Source organism: Dipodomys spectabilis, unplaced genomic scaffold, assembly GCF_019054845.1.
Source record: "Dipodomys spectabilis isolate Male_0828 unplaced genomic scaffold, ASM1905484v1 ptg000628l, whole genome shotgun sequence".
Taxonomy (NCBI): Eukaryota; Metazoa; Chordata; class Mammalia; order Rodentia; family Heteromyidae; genus Dipodomys; species Dipodomys spectabilis.
This window is the reverse complement of record NW_024871305.1, coordinates 546,651-564,608: the sequence shown is the minus strand read 5'-3', so window position 1 is coordinate 564,608 and position 17,958 is coordinate 546,651. Positions and strand designations below refer to the sequence as shown.

The following is a 17,958-nucleotide window of genomic DNA, read 5'->3' as shown; positions in this document are numbered from 1 at the left end:
GTGTGTGTGTAATAGGGTGGTATCAGATTAGCTCTTATCAAGACTGTGTTTCTCAATAGAATTAAAGTATGATCTGCTTGTCATTTCCCTCTCTAAGTCTCAGCATTACAAAAAGAAGGAAGAAAAGCAACAACAAAAAGCCTCAGAAATAGGAGATTAGACTTGATTTCTTAGGTTCTTTCCTGTTTGAAGACTGTGGTTGAACAATGTTTTGCCCTTCCGTGATTTCACTGGGGACTGAAGGGCAGAGAACCTTCCTTCTGATGGGGGGAGGGCATGTCCACCCCTCAAGCAATGCTGAGCCTGCAGGACCTGGTTCACCCAGGAACCAGCCCACAGCCACCAACATTCCATGCAAACAGTGGGAAGAGCACGTTCAGAGGAGCAAGAGTGTTTGCAAATCCAAGGCAAGGGGCAGTGCCCCCTCCACCTGGTAAGGCAGACCAACGTGGTATTATCATGCTGTTTTCAGCACTTTGCAGACCAAGTCAGTAATAGAATGGCAAAAACTTCAGTGCACCATCCTTTTGGCCTGTAACTTCTCCAAGGCATTTCCGTGCAGATAGACCCCTCTGTGTGTGCAGCTCATGTGCTGAGGAGTTGGAATAGCACCTTTGCAAGGCTGCAGGTCAGACTCACCCCCATGCCCACCAGCAAGAGCATGATGAATAAAGTACTGGACTCACCCGTAGAACACCATGCCATGCCCTGGTAAAGTATCAGGTTTTAGCCAGACCCCAGGGGCTTATGCAAGAGGCCGAGATCTGAGGCTCATGGTTGAAAGCTAGCCTGGACAGAGAAGTCCATGAGATTCTGATCCAATTAGCAACCAAAAGGCTGGGAGTAGAGCTGTGGCTCAAGTGGAAGAGCACCAGCCTTGAGCAGAAAACACTAAGGGACATTACCCAGGCCCTAAGTTCAAGCCCCAGGACTGGCACCAAAAAGTCTGAGTACAAAGCCAATGCAGCAAGGCAATGAAGACAGGAAGAGAGACAAGTTCTAGTGACATTTTGTGTGCCCCCAGCTGCTGGGCCAGCCCCAAACTTGTTATGTAGACCAACTTAATTTGGATTATCATTTAGAACTGAGTCATGATAAGTTCCCTTTGGGGTCCAGAGACAGAACTCCCCCATGTTTGCCTGGCTATAACTTTTGTTTCCCCAGTAGCAGAGAAGGTCAACATGCTTTTTGTCACTGATGCTTCCTCTTTGGAGGGGTCACAAATATTTCTCATGAGTCATCTGCCCTGAATATTTCCCCGGCCCAATAGCAAGTTCAGTGGCCTGTGGTTTGCAGAACTCTTTTTTTCCTTTTTAGAAATGACCGTGACATCTGCCACTGTATAATACACCTCCGGCAAGGTCAGGAAACCTGTTATGAGGTGGGAAGGCATATGCCACGTGTGTCCCTCAAGGAGGAATGCTTCCCCCAAACAATCCGAATCTGACCTTCACTGCGCACATTTTTGGTTTTCAGTACTTGAGCCGTTGGTTTTGTGGAGTTTGGGGCTTCAGGAGCCCGACCTATGCCTGACTGAGTCACGGCAGCGTGATCTTCCTCTGTCCTCACACATCTGCACGGTGGCACTGCATGCTGCCTGACTCAGGGCGGCACCCTGCAGAGGCCACTTAGCCTTCCCGTCCACATAAGGAAATGAAGACTGCCTTACAGCCTTCCCCTCCCCAGCCCACACCCAGGTGCCAGACCCAGCTTCTCCAATGGCCACATCCAGTTGGCTGAGCAAATCTGGAAGGAACTAAGAAGCAGCTATGAGGCTGGAGATCCCAAAACCTTTGCCCAGCTCCCAATTTCATTTGTACATCGTAAACTTCCAAACAAGTCCACATAGTTCAAGTCATCTTTTGGGGGGGGGGGCACCAGTTCTGCTCCCCAGCCAGGGTAGATGCTCACTCCTACTCAAAGACGTTTTTTCTCTGAGCAGCAAAACTCCAATCCTTCCACAGCTTTATCACTGCAATAACATTCAGCAGCCCTATACCGGATAGGATACCCTCAGCTCTCTTTAAAGGAGGCCAATGCAGGAACACTTTGTGGGAGCACTACTATGGACATGGCTTTTTAAAAAAATTTTAAAAGATGGGATAAACCTATTTGAAAGTGAAAGGAGGCTGGGAAGGTGGCTCAGTGGTAGAGCGCTTGCCTTGCATGCATGAGGCCCTGCATTTGATTCCTCAGCACCACATAAGAAAAAAGCCAGAAGTGGTGCTGTGGCTCAAGTGGTAGAGCGCTAGCCTTGAGCTGAAGAGCTGAGGGACAGCGCCCAGGCCCAGAGTTCAGGCCCCACGACCGGACCCAAAAAAAAAGAAAGAAAGTGAAAGATAAGCCATAAAAGAAAGTTGTGAGGCTCGGTTGGGAGGGAGGCCTAATGAGGAACCCTTTGAGGAGCCCTTCCAGAGGGTGGTTATTATGTGGACATGTTTTTAGGAGATTGATGGTGTTAGAACAAATTAGACTTTGCCAGAAAGCCACGCACACATCCAGGCACAAAGAACAAAAAAAGGTTTATTGCCAGCAAAGGGACCAGCAAGACCCCTTCTCACAAAAGAGAAGTGAGAAGTGCCAGCTATTGTCTGAGATATCCTGTATAACCTAGGAGGTTTAGGAGGGGCTAGAAGGGACTAGGAGGCGGAGACCCTGGTGTGGACATAAGGACCAGGGGCTTCATCATGGCAGACAAAAATTTATGGCTGCTGCCCGAGTAGTAGATAAGGGTCCTGCAGCTGCCCTGGCCTGGAGGTCACTTCGAGGGTGGTGGCTGCCCCAGAGGAGTGCCATCCCAAGGTAAGGGGTCTGGAGGCTGATCACTTGTACTGTCATTACTACGTGGGCCTAGTGCTGTCTAGGCAGGGAGCGTGCCAAGCTGTGGGAAGGGGCTCACTGGGTAACAGAAGGGTAGCGACACTGCAGTGTCAGGACTCAGTCTGTACTTTGCCAAAGCCCCCAAGGTCCTGGAGAGATGTCTGCTTCTCTGCTCCCTTCCAAGGAGCTGCCAGAGAGGGCGTGTCCATTGTTAGCTTTGTTTAAATGGAACTGGGTGGCCTGGCATCATGTTTAGAGTGCAGTGTTCATGAGAAGATCCCAGACCTCTCGCTGCAGGTGGACTGAGTCGCCCGCCCGCCCACAGGCATGCTAGCCGCCGAGCACTCCCCGGGACCCCGCGACGCCAGGCGGGAATGGCGCCCAGGCCTTGTAGGCGGCGGCCCGGAGCCCCGGAACCCGGCCCGGAGCCCCGGAACCCGGCCTGGAGCCCCGGCTTCTGGCTCCAGCCTCCGCGAGCAGGTGCAGCCGTCACGTGACGCCGGGAGGGGCGGGGCGCGCCCGCGCCTGCGCGGACGGGAGGGGGCGGGCGCGCCCGGCTGACTGACAGCTGGAGACGCGGCCTCGGAAGGACCCGGCTGCTCGCGGAGCAGAGCGGAGCGCAGGAGCCGCCGCCGCGCGCCCGCGGCGCCCGCCCGCCGCCCGCCGCCCGCCGCCCGGTCCACAGCGGCCGTCCTTCCCCGCGGTGAGACCCGAGGGCCCGCGAAGGGGCGGGCAGGGGCAGCCGGAGCCGCGAGGACCCGGGCGGGAGCTGTCTGCGAGGTGACAGATGGCAGCGCGGGGGCCGGCGGCGGGTCTGGGGTCGCCGCGTCCCGGCGGGCGGGAGGTGGGGCCGCCGGGCTGACCCCTGACCCCACGCTCTGGGGGAGCGCGGGAGGGGCGCGGGCGCAGGACGGGGGCGCAGCTCTCCCAGGCACCCCCCCCGGCCTCCGGGGCCCCGGCCGGGGGAGGCCGTGCGGCGGCCCGCCGCGCCCCGCGCCCCGCGCCCGGCCTCGGACTCCCGGGGGGAGAGGGGACAGGCCCGCAGCGGGCAGGAGCGGGCCTCCGGCCGGCCCGGGGACCCCCCCCCCCCAGGAGCTCCCTCCTGCAGACCAGCCCGGGCCCCGGCCAGGCGCATCCCGCCCAGTAACCCGAGGCTAACGCTTCTGATTCACCGGATTAGAGCCCCAAAGCAGGGCGGCCAGGAGATAGATGCTCACCGCCCGGCTGAGCAGTTTGCAGAGAGACAGACCGAGCGAGGGAGGCCAGGCAGATGAGGAGGAGGGAGGGAGGGAGGGACTGGGGAATGGATCGCGCCAGCCAGCGAGCATTCCTTCCTCCTCTCCGCTGGGAAGTGTCCATCCACCATTGTTCAGAGGGGCCACTCTGGGTCAGAAATGGGAGCGCTTATTCCTTTGAAGTCCGGGTCATAGGCTGTTGAGATCCGTTCAATGAAAAGGGGGAAAAGCGGGGAAGTTAATGGCCAGGGACCGGCCTGTGCATTGCATTTCGCAGTTGCTTTTCGAGGGCACGTGTCCTGAGGGTTAAAGAGGAGGGGGACGCTCAAATTCAGATCACCCAGTGATCTGAATGAATCACAACTTACAAAGAATTTGCTAACAACATTCCGTCAGTTGGGGAATCTTCACAGGCACTAGAGGGGATTCTCTCCGGTGACAGTCACCTCGTTTCTTCAAAGGCAAATTGATTTACGGTAACCCCAAATTGCTTTGTTTAGGGGGAAGCTTTAGGGTGGATGAGATACACCCTGTGCCTGACTCTCTCCCTTTCCCTTCCTTTCTCCTGCTCTGAAAACAACCAGGTTAAAAGAAATAACAAAGCTGGGCATGATGGTTCACACCTGTAATCCCTGCAAAGGTGATTTCAACACCAGCTCTTAATGCAGCTCCACCATAAACTTGGAAGTGACAGGTGCTATTACCCCCCTGTGTCCCAGATGTACGAGGAAGCCGAGGCTGACTGGCCCAGGGTGAAGCAAGGTGTTAAACCTCACTGCCAACACTAGATGTGGAATCCTGCCCCCACAGGGGACGTGGGATTTGTGTGGTTGGATTACGTGTCCTGACAGGGTTGTGAGCGCCCTCTCCCATCCCTGCCCTGCTGACAGCAGGCTGGCCAGCAGGGCTGTGTCTTCTGCACTTCCTCTACTCAGATTTGTTTATGGTTTTTGAGAAATCTAGTAGGAAGTATGATTACAAATAATGTCTTTTGCTCAAGTGTCTGATGTTGCAAATAGTCCAGGTGCCTTCAGCCGTGTGTTGCAAGAGGACAAGGCTGGTCCAGGGATACTCACTCTCATGGTTCTTCTTGGCCTCCACCCGGCGGAGAAATGTTGTGAGACCACAGGTGCTAGTGCCCAGTAGCTGTGTTTGTGTGCATGGGTATTTTATACTTGGTGTCGTGTGGATTAAGGTGGCACTTTCTCCCTCCTCTTTACACCCCTCACCCCCAGCACAGTTGTTCTCACTAGGATGGAGCAACCTTTTACTCCATTCTCTAGCTCAGGGTAACATAGCAAGGACTTAGGTAGTGGTGGTGGTGGGCTCTCTGTCATGCATTTCAGCAAGCCAGTGGTTCAAAGAGGAATGAAAGGCTAGGCACTCTCTGGCACATGGTTAAAAGCACAGATCTGGAAGGAAAGGCTCCCAGAGGTACTGCTCTTGGGACATCACATTCTGTTCTGGACACCACGCTGGGTGATGGACGTAGGAGAACTCCAGGTGCAGTCTTGAGAAGTTGCTGTGGTGCTGAGGGATTGGGGGTTGGCAGAAAGTTTGGGGCTGTTGTTAAGGCCCCCGATAAGCAAAGGACGACCGTTCCCGACAGAAAGGTTCCGATCTGAACTAGATCATCCCGCAGTCTCTCTGCCAGCACCTCGGTGCTCTTGGACAAACGTCAGAATCTGCCTTGGTTGGTGAGGTAACGTACAGGCGCACACCGACCTCCCCTGTTTTTCCAGCTCAGCAGTTACCACTCTCTCACACAGGCCCCACCTCTCTGGGCCTTGAGCCTTCCTGGCTGTCCCTCCTACCACATTCCCCTGTGGCATCTCCTTGTCACTCAGAGCACTGCTTCAGAGTCACATCTTAGTGAGGCTTCCCTAACTATGAGAGTGATATTCCTTTTCCCTCTACCCTCCAATTCCCTCACTCCTATCAAACTGCAAAAATTCATTTTCTTCATCACAGAATCAGAAATTATCTTGTTTGAAAATGCTTTAATATCTGTTCTCCATTTGTTACCACATCAATGGAGCCTGTAACAGTAGGTGCTCAATAACTATTTGCTGAAGAGTTGATGTTTAGGACAGGCAGCTCTTGTCAGAGTGGGAAGCGTTGCTGGAGCAGTCAGCCAGAGCGGGCCTTCTATGAGAGACAGCAGATGCCGGCTGACCATGGGGTGGCCAGTGCACATGGTAGGTGGATGGGCAACTAAGTGATTGTCTGTATTAGTGTCCTGGTAACTGGTACCGCACACTGTCATTCTAAACACAGTTCTGGAGTGCAGAAGTCTAGAGTCAAGCTGTGGGCAGGGATGGTTCCTTTCTGGGCTCAAAGGGAGCAGGTTGTATCTCTCAGCCTCTGGTTCTTGTTGGCAATCCTGGAGATTCCTTCCTTTGTGCTTTGGCAATCCAGGCCCTACCTCTGAGGTCCTGTGGCTGTCTTCTCCCTGTGACCTGTCTTCCAAGGGCACCAGGCCTAGTGGTTATAAGGCCATCCTCCTGGGGCTGGGGGAGAGGGGGGTGGGGGGGGAGAGGGGGGAGGGGGGAGGGGAAGGGGGGGAGGCTCATCTTTACCAATCAATGTCCCTGTTTCCAAAGAAGTTTAGTTCTTTGGTTCTAGGGGGTCAGGACTTCATATCTTTTGGGGAGGGGACCCAGTTCAACCCGTAACACCTTCCAACTTCAAGGTCTAGCAATGTCTTTGGAGGTACTGGAGCACCCCTCTCTGGGTGTGGACTCTGAGCAGTCCTCTTGCTCTGTGTGGATCTCGGGCATCCCTTCCTGCTTTGTTGATCTTTTCTTTCCTCTTGCAGTATGGTGTACTGTGCACAATTTAGATGTTGTAAATTTACTCATTTCAAGTGTGTGACTCAATTACTTATACAGACTTTACTGAGCCGTATGACCACCATCACAATCTAATTTTAGAACATTTTGTCATCCCTAAAAGAAGCCCCTCAAAGTCAGCAGTCCTTCCTTCCTGCGCCCTGGGAGTTTTGTATGAACGTGGTGAGCCCCTTTGTGATGCACTCACGTTTGTTCATCGATGTCCTCCCAGGACCAGTCTTTACTCCTGTCCATCAGGTGGTTTTCTTTATCTCTGTGGAGCCTTCTGTCCCCTCCTGCCACCATTGGCTGTGGGGTGTGCATCCGAGGCCCGGCCCCTCTGGACATCTTCATGGACTGCACTGCAGAATTTATTTGGTGGTTTGTTTTTGTTTTTTGTTTTTTTTTGTCGGTTGTGGGGTTGAACTCTGGGCTTGGGCACTGTCCTTGTGCTCTTTAGCTCAAAGCGAGCACTCTGCCACTTGAGCTACAGGGCCACTTCTGGTTTTCTAGTGGTTTATTAATTTTTTTCTCTAGTGGTTTATTGGAGATAAGAGTCTTATGGACTTTACTGCCTGGGCTGGCTTTGAACTGTGATCTTCAGATCTCAGCCTCCTGAGTAGCTAGAATCCTAGCTACTGGCGCCTGGCTGGTGGTTTGTTTTTTGAGGTGAGGTTTCACTGTGTAGCCTGGACTGACCTTGAACCCAATGATACCCCTGCCTCAGCCTCCCCAGTGCTAGGATTACAGGTGTGTGCTAACACATTCAACTCAGACTTTATTTGAGTTGTACTCATTTAACATAAATGTCCTTTCTGTTCCAGGAGCTGGCCCTCGCTCCCCTTGCAGCCCGTATCACACCCACGCAGGCCCATCTGCTCTGGGGCCCATCACACGCACACACAAAACTAGCGCAGTGGAAAGCAAAGCCTGCTCTGTCCTCAGGGCTTCAAGCCCCATCGCATTGTGGGGGAGCTGCCCACAAAGGCAGAGGGAAATGGCAAAGAGAGGAAGGGGGTGGTTTTTCCCTTTGTTACTGCCCCCACTCAGGGCAGCTGCCCCTGGGCAGACCAGGTCATCAGCAACTCCCTTTCCCAGCAGGTGTGCCAGAGACATTTTCCTGGCCTTTTCATCATGGCCAAGCATGACTCAGGGTGGTGACTCAGCCAGTGAGCTGGGGGAAAGGAGGCTGGAAACAGCAAGCCCTGGCGGAGGGGGCGTGCCAGTGCAAATGTGCTTGGGGGCTGCTGTGACGCTGAAGTGCTTGAGCCGGGTAGGGCGAAACCAGGGGGCTGGGCCTCCAGGAAAGGGGGGAAGCCCCCTGCATGCAGCCAAGTAGACCCTGGTCTACACATACCACAGTGAACCCCTCTAATACAACTAATTGATGCTAAATAGAAAATGTGAGCAGGGCAAAGAGCCATGAATGGTGGTCATGCCTGGAATCCTGGCCTCTCAGGAGGCAGAGGCAGGAGGGTCATGAGTTCAAGGCCAGCTCCAGCAAAGTTAGACTTTGCCTCAAAAATCAAATACTCAAAAACTAGGGATGTGGCTCAAGTGGTAGAGTGCTTGCCGCGCATGTGAGAGGCCCTGGATCCTGTCTCCCCTACAAGGAGGAGGGGAGAAGGAACGAGAGCAGAGGAAGGAGAAGAAATGAGAACCAAATAAAGTCAAACCTAAGCGCCCCCCAATAATGATTTATTTGAACATGGGTGCTGCATAGGGAATGGGGCGTCCATGAAGGAAGGAGAACTAGTCCCATGTCCTCTCTGCTCTGGGAGAGGCAGGGTTGAACCTCATTATGGCTCATGACCACATTTAGTCCTGGCCACAATGTGGAGCGGCCCTGGGTTCCAGAACTAGAAAAAAAATCATCTTGTTATATGCAAACAAGAGAACTCCACTTTGCCTTCCGCAGGGGTAGAAAGGTGCTGACAGTGTGTTTCCCGTGTAAGGGTTGGGGACACCTCCATGTGGAGGGGAGCCGTGCTAGACCAGGCAGTAGTTTCCTCCTGCCAGGCCTGCGTAGATCTGTTGCGTAGCTGTGCGGGGCACACGGGCCACCTCACGCCTGCTGACTCGTGCTGTCCGTCTTCGCTGTCTGGAATACCCGCCCTTGTCTGACGGGCACACCTGACAGCAGCCACCGCCGCGGGATCCTTTCAGATCTCCCAGGCAGAGCTGTCTCCCTGGGCCTGGCCGCCAGTGGCATCTGCATCCAGAATTCCAGCACACCTCGTCACCGGGCTCTGACGGTGCTGTGTGGGTCTCCCTGCAGCTGGCATTTGGGAAGTGAAGGCCAGAGGCTCCTCTTGTATCCCAGCAGGGGTTCCATCAAAACCTGTCAGATGAGTGAACTGAGGAGAAAGGGTAATTGGTAGGGAGCCATTTGTCACCGAGGAGCAGAAGTGACAAGCCAGCCCAGTGCAAGAGTGGCCCTGAACCCGCCTGGTTGGTGACATGGTGTGTGGAAGGAAGGGCTCCAGATGCAGCCACTGTGAACCTGGCCTCACGGTCACTTCCTGCTCTGGGCTCCCTCCCATCAGGAACTGTCCCTGCAGTCTGTGCCTTTCCTGTATGCTGTCCCTGTCTCCCCTGCGCTCCCACCGAGCCCCGCCCCTTCCCTGGAGGCCAGCACTAGCGACCCAGAGCTGTGTTTGAGAAGTTGCAGAGACAGCCCGCACTCAGCCGCTTTGTCCCACGCTTCCTTTACACCTTCACAGCTACTGCATTCATTCAGGAGTAACTTCTGTAGCAGTGTGTGTGTGTGCGTGTGTGTGTGTGTGACAGAGACAGAGACAGACAGAGACAGAGAGAATATGAGAGTGCCCGCCAACTCTCCAAGCTCCACATTTGCCAGACTCTCATAGAGTGAGAACTAGATAAACGTCTTCCATTGCTTTGGATAACTACTGGCTTTCTGAGGTCAGGTGTTGCTCCACCTTTTCCAACAGGAAGCCCTGAGATGGAGTCCTTGCCACAGGCGGTACAGGGAGAATTAGCGCACCCCCGTATACTGCAGTGATTTGGAGAGTCCTTTACTGTATTAGCCACCTTGTGTTACTACAGCAAAATGCTGGAGGCAACTACATAAACAGAAAGGGTTTATTTATCCCAAGCTGGGCACCTCTGGTTTGGTCTCTGGGAGCTACATCACATAGTGAAAACACGCAGGAAGGAGCAATGATCCCACTGACCCTGAGCAGAAAGAGGGGATGAGCAGGTCCCACAGTCCCTTCTGAGAGTGTGTCCCAACCACCTAGGGGCTTCTCATTAGGCCCCATCCCCTTCTGGTCCACACCCTTCCCCCAATTCTCCATCCTGAGATCTTAACATGGTGGACCCTTGGGGACATACCAAGCAGGTCCTCACCATTGCATTATTCATGATTGGATAGAGCCAGGCTGTGGAATCTGCTCTACTAGCTTTGTCTAGACTTCTGCTTTAGCTTTGTGGCTTTAGACAACTATTTATCCTTCTAAGCCTTAAGGTTTCCTCATCCCTAGGCTGGGTGCTAGGAGATTTGGCTCACATTCCTGGAAAAGTCAATCAGATTAGCGTCAGCCAGTGGCTGAGAGCCGGATATGTAGTGGGCCCACACGACTGTGTGATTGCTAAGATGTGTGTGTGCCAGCAATGCTTACCTGGCTGGAAAAGCCCAGCCTGTACTAACCCTCCCCCCCCACGCCTTCCCCGCTCCCCCACCGCCACCAGCTGAGGCAGCATTGGGGTGGCTGCTTCAACTCTGCAGGTCTCAGTGCAGCCCGCTGAGGTTGCCGGTGTGTTTCACAAGGCCTCCTTGAGGTGTCTGAAGATGCTATTCTTGCTTGCACATGTGAGTTTCAGTGGAGGAAAAAAAAAATTTTAAAGCATGATTACATCTAACCTCTATAATAAGTTCTATACAAATCATTGCGATATTTAATAAAGGAAATTGTAATCCTAGCTCCTCAGGAGGCTGATGTGGAAGGATCTCTTGAACCCAGGACTTGAAGATCAGCTGGGGCACTATAGCAGATTCTGTCTTGTAACTAAAGGAGACCTCTCATTTCACACCTCAGACCACTCTAAGTAGCATCAGGACACACAGCGAGGCACTCATTTTGTCTCTATCTCTCTGTCTCCGTGTGTCTCTTTCTCTTATCCTTCGTGTGTCTCTCTGCTCTCTATCTCAGTGTATATGTCTCTATTTCCTTTTCCTCTGTTTCTTCCTCCCTCCCTCCCTCCCTCCCTCTCTCTCTTTCTCCCTCCCTCCCTCATTCCCTCCCTCCCTTCTTTCTTTCTTTCTTTCCTTCCTTCCTTCCTTCTTTCTTTCTTTCTTTCTCTTTCTTTCTCTTTCTTTCTTTCTTTCTTTCTTTCTTTCTTTCTTTCTTTCTTTCTTTCTTTCTTTCTTTCTTTCTTTCTTTCTTTCTTTCTTTCTTTCTTTCTTTCTTTCTTTCTTTCTGTTGGTCATGGGGCTTGAACTCAGCCCAAAGCAAGCATTCTGCCTCTTGAGCCACAGTGCCAATTCTGGTTTTCTGATGGTTAATTGGAGATAAGAGTTTCACAGACTTTCCTGCCCGGGCTGGCTTTGAACCCTGATCCTCAGATCTCAGCCTCTTGAGTAGCTAGGATTACAGGCATGAGCCACCAGCACCTGGCTCTCTCTCCATTTCTATCTCCTCTCCTACTATCTCTCAATCTTTATCTCTCTCTCTCTTTCTCTCTCCCTCCCTCCCCCTCCCCTTCTCTCCTTCTCTCTCTCCCTCCGTTCATCCCTCCTTCCTTCCTTCCCTTCATCTCTCCGTCCCTCACGCTCACCTTTTTATCCACTCCTCTGTGCTGTAGCCTGATAGGTGAAGCACCAGCAGGAGCCATGTGGCCAACACTTTCCTCCATATTGGATTTGGGGACATTCTACTTCCCTAAGCACATTTTTCGAGTCTTACATTCAAGCTGGAATACATTGTCTGGCATAGGATGCAAATGATTCATGGGGAGTGATCACACCAAGAAAAGCATAAACAAAATGAGGCCCAGGACCAAGCATGCTGACATCAGAGCCAGGGCCTCTTTCCTGGGTCTTCCTGTGCATCCTTGTGCGCCTGCCAGGGCTTCTCCCTGCGAAGATGAGGACGCGCTTACCTGGCTGCCTGGGCCGCTTTCTCCTTCTGGTTGGCTGGGCTGCTCTGCCCTGGGCCGAGGCAGGAGATGTCTGAGAGAATAAGCTGTTCTCCTACCTTACTTCCTGAAAGCCTCAGCGGGACGGGCAGAAGGAAGCCCTTCCTTGTGGTTGCTCCAGGTCTCCAGGTCTGGCGCTTGCCCAAGGGTGGGCAGTTTCAGTGTGAGAGGGCGGGGCCCCTGGGCGAAGTGGCTGTAGAGCAGGAAGGGAGGCCAGGTCTCCGTCTCCCCTCTCCCACTGCGCTGCGTGCGGGGCAGGTCTCAGCGCTCAGGGAGGTGACTCAGAAGCAGGCGGAGGCCTGAGATCCTGCTGTCCCCACAGCTCTAGAAACACTCTCCCTCCTCTTTCCAGAGAGACTCCCTCTCTCCCACAGCCTCTGCCATGCCAAATCAGCCTTGCGGGGCGGGGCGGGGCCTGCTGTGGCAGGTAGCTTCATGCCACAACTTGTGTAGCACCAGCACCTCCCCACCCATCCTCCTCCAGCCCTGCTCCGCTGCACAAGGCCATGGACGGTCACTGCTCTGGTGTTGCCCGGGGTACTGGTCACCCACGGTGGGGCTCAAAGGGAGATGGGGCGGGCAGCAGGGCATTGTGTGCCCTCCCGGAATCAGGCCAGGTGTGCCCTGGATGCAGCCGAGCCTGGCTGCCCGGTGAGGAGGTGCAGTTAGGCCCGGCCACCTGATGTCCCACAGAGGGCCGGGCGGGCGGCCAGGGCCCTCCCTCCGCACGCCTTCCCCCTGTGTTGTAGTGCCTTTTTCATGTGATGCTTTCTTACCCTGTTTATTTTACAACCACCAAGCTTGCCTGATCCAGAGCATTCTCTGTAGACAGAGGAGAAGGGACAGAGCTCCTAACTTATCCTTGCCCATGTAAGCCAATGCTCCCCGCCCCACAGCCTGCAGGGAGCTTAGCATAGCAGCCAGGAGTGCCGCCCTGCCCCCCCCCCCCCCCCCCCCCGCTCCAGCCTCGCCACGTGCCCTACCGAGTGCCCACGGACACGCGCTGCGGAGGAGGGCGGCCATTTGGAGGCAGGTGTCCCCCTTGGAGGCCCGCTGGCGGCAGAGATGGAGGTGACTCATCCACTCAAAGGACCAGGCTCCCGACCCACCTGTCGGGAGGGGCTGGCACTCAGGCCTGGGGAGGGGAGGCGCGCGGGCCACGGGGCCAGGCGGCTGAGCAGCCACCTGTGCAGCTGAGGAGTCTGGGCCTCTAGAGCCTCCTTTCCCAAAGACGGAGGAACCACTGCATGTGGCTCCTTCTGTGTTTAGACACTCAGCTCCACCTGCCTGCCTCTCCATACCCCAGTTAACATGCAGTACATGTGAGCTATTTGGGAGCACATTTAATCACTACTACCCACCAAACCACTTCTGTCTCTGTGTCTGTGTCTAGGTCTGTGTCTCCCACCCCCCCCCCCCCCCCCCCCGTGTGTGTGCAGACTTTTGGTGAATCCATTTTCACATCTCTTTTTTTTTTTTTTTTGGGTCCGGTCGCGGGGCCTGAACTCTGGGCCTGGGCGCTGTCCCTCAGCTCTTCAGCTCAAGGATAGCGCTCTACCACTTGAGCCACAGCACCACTTCCGGCTTTTTTCTTATGTGGTGCTGAGGAATCGAACCCAGGGCCTTGAGCATGCAAGGCAAGCGCTCTACCACTGAGCCACCTTCCCAGCCCTTTCACATCTCTTAGACAGATGTACACCCAGAAGTGGGGGGCAGGGGTTGTGTTATATGTCGCATGATTAACTGCAGGACTTCAAGTCTCCCACGCACAGTTCCAAATAGAAGCTGGAGATACTCTGTCCTCCAGGAGGTGGCCTTATTCCCTCCCAGGGAGTGGGGGGCAGTGCACAGCCATTTCCTTCCTAAAAGCCCAGAATAGACAGGGAGATTTTAAAGTGCTATGTCTGCAGTGGCAAAGTCTAACACAGCCAACCTCAGCCAAGCGCTCAAGGTCAGCTCAGCCGTGGTGAGCAGTGCTGAGAGGCGTGGCCCTGTGGAGGGGGCGCGTCCTCTCCAGCCGTCCAGTCCCATCCTGAGGCACTCATGAGCCGTCTCCTCCATCCAGGCCGCATGCTTGCTGGTTTGCCTCGAGTTGCCCTTGTCTGCCACCAGGTCATGATGACGTGGGTTTGGTTTCGCCTGCTGGGAGATTTTCCCATTAGGTTTCTGTGGCTGGCTTCCAGTGGGATTCCATCGTGGTAGGAGCATGGTTTCGGTTGTTTTAAATTTGCGTCACAACCCAGCCATGGTGTGGTGTTCTTGAGAGGAGTGTTTATTTGGCTGTTGTTTGTGGAACATTGTATCAGTGTCCTCCCGTGGACACAACCCCTCCTCCTCTCCACCGCGCTCCCCCTCGGTGCTCCCCTCAGTGCTCTCCCCTCCATTCCCTGCTCCGTGCTCCCCTCCATGCTCCCGTTCCCTGGAGACAGCACGGGGCACAAAAGGGCAGAACAGAGATGGCCAGGGGGAAGCTGTGGACAGGTGGCCCCTGTATGAGAACCCCTCGACTCCACGCCTGCGCCACGGGGTGGGCGTGGCGCGGCCCCCCTGCCCTGCTGATGCCAGTTCCCACGCGGGGCTGTCTCACCCGGCCCGGGTGGCCGGCCGCTGCCTGCCCTGGGCTCGCAGGCCCTCTGTCCTCAGAGGCGGCCACAGCCACGCTGCACCGCCTGCTAGTCGTGAAAGCCACATTTGACGACAAGATGAGTGATGTGGACTTCCTGAGAACTGCGAGGAAACCGGAAGGTGGGGGCTTCAGAGCTCTTCCCAGAGCCGGGTGAAGCCAAGCGGTGAGGAAGCCGCAGGAGTCCGGCGACTTGCTCCCTGCCTTCCCAGGGGAACTGCGTTTCCATTAGACATGAGCATTCCTCACGCTATGCTCACCTTCCTATTTCAAGTGGCAGAATTAACGTAGCAACATTTACATCGCATTCTTCCTGGTGCATACTTTCTCAGCTTGTAGCTCTTATAAATATGGCAAAGGGGCTGGGAAGTGGCTCAGTGGTAGAGCGCTTGCCTTGCATGCATGAGGCCCTGGGTTCGATTCCTCAGCACCACATAAGCAAAAAGAAAAAAAGCCGAAAGTGGCGCTGTGGCTCAAGTGGTAGAGCGCTATCCTTGAGCTGAAGAGCTGAGGGACAGTGCCTAGGCCTAGAGTTCAGGCCCCACGACTAGACCCAAAAAAAAAATATGGCAAAGGTGTCTGAGCATGTTTGGGTGACCGCTTTTGGACAGAGTGAGTAGGGATGCTTCCGTGATGTTGTTGATCGTATTTCAATGTTAGGGAGGACGTTAAAAGGCCACAAGGGGCCCAGGGCCCACACCGGAGAAGGACACTGACCATGCTCAGGGCTCTCCTCTTGGCCTGCTGCGCAGTGAGGGGCGGGTTTTGGACTGGCTGGGAAGTCCAGCCCAGGTGGCTATTTGGAGGACGGGTTAGCATCTGCCAGGTTCCCTGAGGCTCCTATGGAATGGCGACCACCCTCCCTGCTGCGTGGGTAGCTGACCAGCCCCACAGTGCAGAGTGCCTGCCTGCCCGCCAGCCAGAGTGACCGGTGGCCCGCGTAGGCGGTGATGGACGCCGGTGGCGTTATACGAGAGGGCTGGCTGCGGCTGCCCGGGTCCCTGCACCACAGAGGCCCCGGAGCTCTCCTCCCACAGGGACACGTGTGCTCTGCACATGACTCAGGCTGCCAGGACAGAGCCCCAGTCCTGAAGAGAATGGCTGCGCATCCGTTTCCACCCCTAACCCCGGTGGGTTCCCTGGAGAGGGCACTCACCCCAGACCCATCAGACCAGTGACGGCCGGCGCTCCCTCTGCACAAAAGCCTGGGCAGTGTTCCTTGCCTTTGCCCCATCACCCAGAAGGACAGGGGCCAAGGCAGTCGGTCCAGATTGCATCCAGCTGCCCGAACTGTTGGCTGTGTCCTCTTGTTGTTAGACAACCACAGCTGTTCACCGAGGGGGCCTGGCCGTGAGTTGGACGTTTGGCATAGCAGGGGTAGCACTCATGGCAGTCACCGGCCCGCAGTCCCTTGGACCGTCCCCTCCACCAGAGCTCACCTGTGTAGATTGAAAGCTGGGGCACACCCCGCTGTGGAAAGACTCAAGGCCAGGAGGCTCAGGCTGGGAGGGGCTCCTGGGATTCTGTTCCCTCCCTCCCTGGTTCCCCCCCCCCTCCTGCCCCGGGGTTGCTGAACTCTTAGATACTTCTATTTTGGGGGAATGTGGTAAAGTAGGACTTCCGGAGCCTTCCGTGAAGAGCTGAGTCAAGGGAGGATGTGCGTGGGGAGGAACCTGTCTCCCCTGCGGATCCCAGATCAAGAGGCATCTTACAGACTCGCCCCTTCATGGCTGGGCTCTCCAGAACCTTTCTGGTCTTGGTTGTAATTTCTTCTGTCACTCTTGGTTTGCAATTCCCGACATCCTCTATCAGCATTTTATTGATTCAACTCCCAAGAATGAATATGGGTGTAGATGGAGCCTTAGAGTGCCCGTTGGTATAGAGGAATTTTCCACATTGGCTGGGTTCTCAGATCTAAGCCTTGCTATCCTTCCTGCCCAGAAAAGTGGTTACCCCTGCCGCCTACACTACCTCCAGAGGGCTCTTTCCCTTGGCCCTTGCTCTACCCTTACCAAAGGGGCTGCTCCAGCGCTTCCTAGATGCAGGGGTCCTGGGCATCCTGCGTGCCGCCTAGGCTCACCCCAGACACCCCTCCAGCTCCTCTCCTGGGAGGGTCTGGAGTGCTCCTGACCTTCTGTGTCCTGCGAGGACTCGTTGAGCAGTGTGGTTGTTATTGATACATTTTGGGTATTGATTTGATTTTGCTTTAAAAGACAGCAACCGGGCCGGGCGCTGGTGGCTCACACCTGTAATCCTAGCTACTCAGGAGGCTAAGATCTGAGGATCGCGGTTCAAAGCCAGCCCGGGCAGGAGAGACCGTGAGACTCCTATCTCTAATAAACCACCAGAAAACCGGAAGTGGCGCTGTAGCTCAAGTGGTAGAGCGCTCGCCTTGAGCTGAAGAGCTGAGGGACAGTGCCCAGGCCCAGAGTTCAAGCCCCACGACCGACAAAAAAAATAAATAAATAAAATAAAAGACAGCAACCTCAAGATGGGTCTGGAAAACTTCAGACATGGTTAGGAGAGGGGATTTGGCATTGGCCAGGCCACCAATCACGCAGTGCAGGCTGAGGTCTTTCTGTCCTCAAAGCTGAAACAAGTACCATGGACAACCCGCGTGCCACGGTGCCTGTGCTCTGCGTGTCCCCAGGGGTGCAGACGCGCACCCCGAGCCAGCCCTGGCCTCCTGCCCCACGTTCTTTGTGCTCCCAGATACCTGTCGGTACCTCACTCTACTGCGTCTGCTCACGGTGCCACCCTCTTCCCCTCTGGACCTGAGCTCTCCTTCTGTCTTCCCTCTCCTTTCTGCGGCCGTTATCTTGGTTTCTTCTGAGATGAGAAGGTGGGATGCATCGCACTCAGAGCCGCGGTAGAGACGTGCTGTCTCTCAGCAGAACACAGCTGAGCACGGGGCTGCTGCGTGCCCGCGCCCCGCACCCCGCGCCCCTCCCCATAGCCAGCACGTCACCCTCGGGCCCTCCATCCCCAGCACATGTGGAGCACTTTACTCCGGAGTCTACATGAAATGCCAGGGAGGGGACTCCGTGTGAACAGGCGTGGCAGGAAGCCACTTCACGAAACAGGACGTGAGCTGAGGCATGGGCGGTGAACCAAATTCTGGCATGGGCTTGGGGAAGATGTTGGGAAAGGAGCGGGAACGGGGACGGGAGGGCCACTGTCCCCTGACTGGGTGGCTGCAGGTCCGGATGGGGACGCCAGGCCAGGAGCTGTGGGTGTGGTAAGCACCCGAGAAGCTGGAAGAACCAAAGAGAGGGGCGCCCTCAGAGTG

At 55.2% G+C, this 17,958-nt stretch overlaps 1 protein-coding gene across 1 annotated transcript in view; it reads left to right on the top strand.

Annotated features, from left to right (window-relative positions):
- Window positions 1-3,462: 3,462 nt before the first annotated feature.
- Kiaa0513 (KIAA0513 ortholog) overlaps window positions 3,463-17,958 on the top strand; it is a 31,560-nt gene continuing 17,064 nt past the window's right edge. The window contains exon 1 of the mRNA XM_042671469.1: window positions 3,463-3,523. The gene's annotated coding sequence lies outside the window, so the exon portion shown is untranslated. The remainder of the gene's footprint in view (window positions 3,524-17,958) is intronic.